This window comes from Cebus imitator, unplaced genomic scaffold (genome assembly GCF_001604975.1).
Source record: "Cebus imitator isolate Cc_AM_T3 unplaced genomic scaffold, Cebus_imitator-1.0 Scaffold237, whole genome shotgun sequence".
NCBI classification, from domain to species: domain Eukaryota; kingdom Metazoa; phylum Chordata; class Mammalia; order Primates; family Cebidae; genus Cebus; species Cebus imitator.
In genome coordinates this window covers 1550360-1558541 of record NW_016107552.1, presented here as the reverse complement: position 1 = coordinate 1558541, position 8182 = coordinate 1550360, and positions in this window count along the sequence as shown.

Here is an 8182-nt window from a genome sequence, read left to right as displayed (position 1 = left end):
AAAAAAGAAAAAAGTTGCACTTCAACAACCAGAATCAGGAAACCTAGAAAAGAGTCCCTTCCACCTCAACATGCACACGTATTTTGTGTTTTACGGTTTTGCATGGTTTTAATTTCGATTTGCACAAGGGGTTGTGGAGGGGGCTCCCTCATTTTTTCTGAGCTTAAGGCTTCTGAACATCTTTACCTGTTCCTGTTTACAAACAGCAGGGCCAGGGGAAAGGGACAGGGAGAGTCCCTCCTGTCACTGACCCAGGGTGGCTAAAAGTACCCCCTTCATAGAAGGAGGAAAATGGGAACAACGGTGCTGCTGACCACCTCAGGTTGCCTGCATGGCAGTTAAGAACATGGACCTCGGGTCAGGCCACCTGGATTTAAATGTTGGTTCTGCCATTTACCAGCTATATGAGCTTGGGTGTGTCATTCTTTACCATTGAGCCTCACTTTCTACATTCATAAAACGGGAATTCATAGTAACACCAGCTTGTTGGGTCATGGTGAGGACAACTAAGGCAATGCCCATGGTGAAGCCTGCCTATACAGAGACGACCAATCATTCGGTCATTCCTTGTTTATTGAGTGTCTGCTATGTACCAAGTTCCGTGAGAGGCACTGGAGATGCAGAGGTGGCCAGGACAGACAAAGTCCTTGCTCTCATGGATTATATATTTATAAATAAATACATAATGAGTCAGGTTGCAGTAAGGCTTATAGAGAAAAAAGGATAACTGTGGAAAGTAATGGTGAAACGATTTTATTTTATTTGGACATAACTAACAAATTGATTGACCAATGCCCAAATATAATTGGGTAACGTTTAAGGGGTACAACTTGCTGCTGTAATTTACATATATGTTGTGACATGATCATTATAGCCAAGCTATTTGACACATTCATCACCTCACATAATTGTCTTTTTTTGCGGTAAAATCTACCCTCTTAGCGATTTTCAAATATAAAATATTATTAACTGTAGTCATTATGCTGTGCGTTAGAGCTCCAGAACCCATCCATCTTGCTTAATTGAAACTTTGCACCCTTTGAGCGATATCTCATTTCCCTGTCCCTCTGACCCTTGGCCACCAGTATTTTAGTCTATGCCTCTGTGCTTTGACTCTTTTAGATTTCACATATAGGTGAGATCATGCAGTATTTATCTTTCTGTGTCAGACAAATTCTGTTTTAGAAAGGGAATTCAGAAAAGGCTTCTTTAAGGAGGTGGCATTTGAACAGGGACCTGTGTACCAACGCTGCAATGTCAAATGGACACAAACTTAAAGCAGCACACATATTATCTTACAGTGTCTGGGGGCCAAGAACCTAGGCTGTGTCCTCTGCTTCAGGATCTCATCTGAAACCTACAGTCAAGGTATTGGCTGGGGCCGCAGTCTCACTCGAAACTCAATCAGGGAAGGATCTGCTTCCAGACACATGGGGTTGTTGGCAGAATTCAGTTCTGTGTGGGCTGTAAGACTGAGGGCCTCAGTTTCTTTCTGGCTGTGAGATGGAAGCAGCCCTCAGTGCCGAGACGGTTGTTGGCCAGGGGCTGCTGCCACATGGCCCACCCCAGTGTGGCTGCTTGCTTCATCAAAGCCAACAAGGAGAGTCTCCTAGCAAGATGGGCATTAATTACCATCTTATACGATGTAGTCATGAGAGTGGCCTCCTGTCCCCTTTACTGTATTCTTTTTCTTTTTGCTTTTTCTCTTTTTTTTTTTGAGATGGAGTCTCACCATGCCACCCAGGCTGGAGTGTAGTGGCACAATCATGGCTTACTGCAGTCCCCACCTCCTGGCTTCAGGCAATTCTCCTGCCTCAGCCTCCTGAGTAACTGGGATTACAGGTGTGCACCACCACACCTAGCTAAGTTTTTAAATATTTTTAGTGGAGACAAGGTTTTACCATGCTGGCCAGGCTGGTCTAAAACTCCTACCTCAGGTGATCCACCTGCTTCGGCCTCCCAAAGTGCTGGGATTACAGTCATGAGCCACTATGCTTGGTCCTCTTTACTGTATTCTATTGATTAGAAACAAGCTCTTGGTCGTGCCCATAGGTAAGGGTGCAGGTTATACAAAGGTGTAAAGGCTGAGAAGTGGGGGCATTGGGGGCCCCTTTGAGTCTATCTGCCACAGCCTATGTGAGGTAGGTGGAGTGCGCCGAGTGGAGATCAGGCCTGCCAGGTGGAGGGAAACAGCAAGAGCAAAGGTCCTGAGGTGGGATCCTGCTTGTTGTGTTCAAAGATCAGCAAGGAGCTGAATGAGAGAGGGGAGGAAAATGAGAGGCTGGAGAAGGGACGAGTCGTGCGGGTCCTTGTAGGTGAAAGCTTGTCTTTTGGATTTTTCCTGAGTGTGCTGAGGAACTCCTGGGAGGCTTCCCAATCCATTTGTTTATTATGTTCCGAGATTTTAAGAAATGTGGTAAAAGACACATGCCTAAAATTTGCCGTATTAACCTTCCTAGAGCGGACAATTCAGTGGCCTTTAGTCCCTTCACAAGGTTGAATAAGCATCATCACTGTCTGGTCCCAGAACATTTTCTTTACCCTGGAAGGAAATCCCACAACTACTAGCAGTCACTCCCTTTTGGCTCCTTCCCCAAAATCTAGGCAACCACTAATCAGCTTTCTGTATCTATGAATCTGGCTATTCTGGGTATTTCAAATAAATGGAATCATAGAATACGTGCTTGGCTTCTTTCACTTAGCATGTTTTCAAGGTTCATCATGTTGTCACATTATCAGTGTTTCATTCATTGTTTTATGGCTAAATAACATTTCATTGAATGTATATATCACATTTTGTTTATCCACTCATCTGTTGATGGATATTGAGTTGTTGCAACTTTTGGCCACAGATACCAGTGTCTGTTTGAACACCTGTTTTTAATTCTTTTGGGTATGTACCGACACACACACACACACACACACACACACACACACACACATCGAATTGCTGGTAGGTTTAAGTTGTGGAAAAACTGTCAACCATCTTTGCAAGTGACTGCATCATTTTACATTTCTACTAGCAGTGTATAAAGGTTCCAGCCTCTCCACATCCTTGCCAATACTTGCCATTTTCTGTTTTCATCATTAGAGCCATTCATCGGGGTGTGAAGTGAGATTTTACTGTGGTTTTGATTTGCATTTTTCTGATGATGAATGACATGGAGCATCTTTCCCTGTGCTTGTTGGGTGTTTGCATATCTCCTTTGGGGGAATGTCTATTTGGGTCCTCTGCCCATTAAAAAAATGGGGTTGTCTTTTAGTTGCGGAGTTGTAAGAGTTCTTCATATCGATTTATTTTTATTGCGTTATTATCACCGCTGTGGTTGTTTCCCCAGTAGGGCTCTGTCGGAATCCCCAGGCATCATGAATGTCCTCTGCTTAGAAGGAAAGGAACTATAAATGCCCCTTCCCTTGAGTAACCCTCTTGCTGACTTGTTTCCATCAACTTCCCTCCAGAGAGCAGAGCTAATAATCCTTTTTGTCACCGGCCTCAGCCCTCCTTGAAAATTACTCTGAAGGCTCCCTGGGGTCCTCTTACCTAAATGCCTCCCCCGGCGCTGCTTAGATGGCTTTGTGGGGGGCTCTCCAGCTGGGAGAAGGAGATTCTCTGGAGAGGAGCATAAGCTTCCAGCTCCCTAGACCTGTCTCACCTCCCACCTCTGGTGGGTTAGAGACTCTGGGGACTCCAGGATGAGCCCAAGGACTCCAGGCTGCCTGCATCAGCCCTGCTTAGCCTCTGGCCTCTTGGTGAGACTCAGGGACAAATTAGGAATTTAATCCATCCAGGGAAACCTGCAAGCACTGTGCAAGGAGTCAGAGAGAACCCTGTGGCTTCTGGTTTCTCGTCTGCCACCATGAGACTGGAGTCCCTGGACCTCATCTCTGAAATGGGCCTGAACCTGTGTTGGAAGGAACCAGTTTGAACCTTTCAGATCCAGAATTCTGTCATGGGCTTAAAAAAGTTTTATTTAGAGTATCTCCTCCTCTAAGAAGTTCCTATTCCTTCCAGTTGTATTAGGTGACTGCACAGCTACCTGAATTTACCGTCTTAGGTGTGTCTTTTTGGTTGTGATTACTTCTTTATACATCTCTTACTCTTACTGGATTGTCAGAGGGTACAAGCTGATCGTTTCAGTGTTTCTGGGAACTCTGAGGATTTCCCGTTGTCTTAGGGTGAAGACCAGATCCTTACCTGGATGACTTTTCATTATCTCCTTTTTCTTTTCCTTTTTGCTTTTTTCCTAGACAGAGTTTCATTCTTGTTGCCCAGGCTGGAGTGCAGTGGCATGATCTCAGCACACTGCAACCTCTGCCTTCTGGGTTCAAGAAATTCTCCTGCCTCAGTCTCCAAGTAGCTGGGATTACAGGCACCCACCACCACGCCCAGCTAGTGTTCTGTGTTTTTAGTACAGATGGGGTTTCACCATGTTGGCCAGGCTGGTCTGGGATTCCTGACCCCAAGTGATCCATCTGCCTTGGCCTCCCACAGTGTTGAGATTACCTGGTGAGCCACCAGATCTGACCATTGTCTCTTTTTTCACTGTCACTTTGCATGGCACCACCCCTCGATCTCTCTAGTCCAGCCAAAAGCGTTGCCTTTGGGTCCTTGGTGCATCCTACCACAGGGCCTTTGCATATGCTGTTCTTATTACTTGGATGCCTTTTCTTTCCCTCCTCATCTTCTTTGCTTCTTCTTTAGATTTTAGTGCAAGCTTCACTTCTTCAGGGAAGCCTTCCTGGATTCCCCAGATTAGTTCAAATTCACATTATCAGCTCTGCAGGCCTCCCCTCTGTAGCCCTGACTACTCTGTTACCTTCATTTTAGGATAAATAACTGTTTCCCCTTATTTGCAAAGGAATCTGAGAGCAGGGACTCTGAGAGCAGGGACCATGCCTGTTGGTCCTCCATTGTAGCCTAGTTCCTGGAGGAGAGCTGGTGTTAAATAAACCTGTGTTGAATGGCAAAAAAGTCTCTGTGCTCTCAGAGTCCAGATGAGGACCTGGCAGGTAGCAGGCCTGAAACACCTTGTTCCATTATACTGAATAAATTCAGGGGTTCTCTGAGGGGCGGTGGATCCAACCACTGCTTCCGTGTGGCCTTAACTGCATGTGCACTGGGACGGACAGATCCGTGTTTGAATGTCGGCTCCTTTCCCTTCCAGCAGTGTTACCTTGGGTGCCTCTTTTCCTTCTTGGAGCCCATTTCTTGATCTGTCCACAGGGGATTTTCATTAGGGGGTGCTGAAGGGATTTCACAGCTAACGGTTCTGTAGGCCCTCTGTTTTTTTTTTTGAGACGGAGTTTCACTCTTGTTACCCAGGCTGGAGTGCAATGGCGTGATCTCGGCTCACCGCAATCTCCGCCTCCTGGGTTCAGGCAATTCTCCTGCCTCAGCCTCCTGAGTAGCTGGGATTACAGGCACGCGCCACCATGCCCAGCTGATTTTTTGTATTTTTTTTTAGTAGAGACGGGGTTTCACCATGTTGACCAGGATGGTCTCAATCTCTTGAACTCATGATCCACCCGCCTTGGCCTCCCAAAGTGCTGGGATTACAGGCGTGAGCCACTGCGCCCGGCCTAGGCCCTCTGTTAACTGATGACCTTTGCAAATGCACTTGAAGAAATTCTTTTTCTCCCAATATCTTCCACAGAGATTGGTGGTCAGACCAATGTGGATGCCGAGCTGATGTCCCCTCCTCCACTGGTGGTGCTTGAAAAATGGTGGCATGAGGCTGAATTTCCCCGTGCTCTCAATGACTGGGGAGAGTGGCCACAAATCTGAACAGCCCACATGTAATTTCTGACTCTGGGCACCTGTGTCTTGCAGAAGGGAGGAAGGTGGACAGATTTAGCTGCGGGATGTGCAGTGTGCAGCTTGGTCCTGTCTTCCTGCTTTATGGGTGCGAAATGTGAGATGCGGTCACACTGCATGCAGCCCCTGCTCTCCCCCACTGTGTCTGCCTCCTTGCGACTAATTTATTTTTTCGTATAGTTTCTTCTAGCTTAATTGTAAAATGACGCATGCTTGTTGTAAAAACAAACCAAAACCAAACAGCCAAACAATACAGCAGTGTATAAAATAGAAAATGTTGGTTCTGCCTGCCCCACTTGAATCTCATATTCTAAATAATCAATGTAGAGTGTGCCAGTGAACACCACCAGCTCCCTGTCTCTATAATGCACATCAAACATATTAGCAGTTTCTGGAGGGACATGGTTTGGCTCTGCGTCTCCACCCAAATCTCATCTTGAATTGAAAATCCCCATGTGTGAAGGGAGGGAGGTGATTGGATCATAGGGTGGTTTCCCCTATGCTGGTCTCGTGAGAGTGAGTGAGTTCTCACGAGATCTAATGATTTTATAAGGGGCTCTTCCCACTTCGCTTCGAAGGTGCCTGCTTCCCCTTCTGCAGGGATAGTAAGTTTCCTGGGGCCTGCTCAGTCATGTGGAACTGTGAGTCAATTCAGCTTCTTCATAAATTACCCAGTTTCAGGTTTTCCTTTATAGCAGTGTGAAAATGGGCTAATACACAGAGTAGAGAGATAGATAGCATTACTATTGATTACCAATTGCATACTATGGGACAGGCATTGTGCTCTAAGTCAGGAGTCCCCAACCCTCAGGTCATGGACCATGTTAAGAACTGGGCCGCACAGCAGGAGGTAAGCTGCAGGTGAGCCCCTGGACATTCATCTGTTTTTAGCAGCTACTCCCCATTACTCTCATTACTGCCTGAGCGCTGCCTCCTTTCAGATCAGCGGTGGCATGAGATTCTCATAGGAGAACAAACCCTGTTGTGAACTGTGCATGTGTGAAATCTAGATTGCATGCTCCTTAATGAAAATCTAATGCGTGATGATCTGCCACTGTCTCCTCGCACCCCAGATGGGACTATCCAGTTGCAGGAAAACAAGCTCAGGGCTCCCAGTGATTCTACATTATGATGAGTCGTATAATTCTTTCATTATATATTACAATGTAATATAATGGAAATACATTATAATGTAATATAATGGGCACAACAAATAAATCCAAGTGTGCACTTGAATCGTCCTGAAACCATCCCCACCCCCACTATTCATGGAAAAACTGACTTTCACAGAATTGGTCTCTGGTGCCAAAAAGGCTGGGGACTGCTGCCCTAAGTTTTTAGAAGAATCAAATGAATTGATTCAAGGCTGGTAGAATGGTTGCACCCATTTTACAAATGAGAAAACTGAGGCCCCAAATTTTTAGTAGCTAGTTCAAGATCACACGGCTAATAAATAAGTGAGAGAGTAAGGATTTGAATCTTCTACATATTGTTTATTTGATACAATATATATGCATGTGTACACACAAGTACATAGAGGTTTTACTGTAAAAATAGAACATATTTTTGGTTCTGAAGCTTTCCTTAATAATGCATTGCAGGCATCTTTTTGGACAGGATCTTGCTCTGTTGCCCACGTTGGAGTGCAGTAGTGCATTCAGGGCTCACTACAGTCTCAAACTCCTGGGCACATGTGGTCCTTCCACCTCCTGAGTAGCTAGGACTACAGGCTAATTTTTTCTATTTTTTGTAGAGATGAGGCCTTGCTATGTTGGCAAGGCTGGTCTTGAACTCATGGGCTCAAGAGGTCCTCCCACTTTGGCCTCCCAAAGTGCTGGGATTATAGGTGCGAGCCACCACACCTCATCCACATTTACTTTTTCAAATATTTTAATATCTGAAGAGGATTCTAGAATGTGGATGAGCTGAAGTTTATACCAGTCATTCCCAAAGGAGAAACATTTGTTTCTAAGTTTTTATTCAAAAAATTTTGTATGGTGACCATTATTTTACAGATGTTTTAAAAACATTAAAAAAATTTTATGCACGTGGTAACCATTCAAGTAGTTTTTTGGGGTGAGTAATTCCTGTCTGTCTCCTGGTACTCTCAAAAGGGGAAGTCATTGTTAGCAGTTTTTTTCTGGATTCTTCCAGGAAGAGTATGTGCTTTCAATTGTGTGTGTGTGTATAAATGTGTGTGTATATATATATATATATATGCATAAATGTATATAAACATATACTCATCCACATATATACACACACATGTTTTGGTAGACAAGTGATACTATATACACTGTTCTGCAAACTTGCTTTTTTTGTTTAATTATATATGGAAAATCCATATAGATTTCCTGAATTCGTATT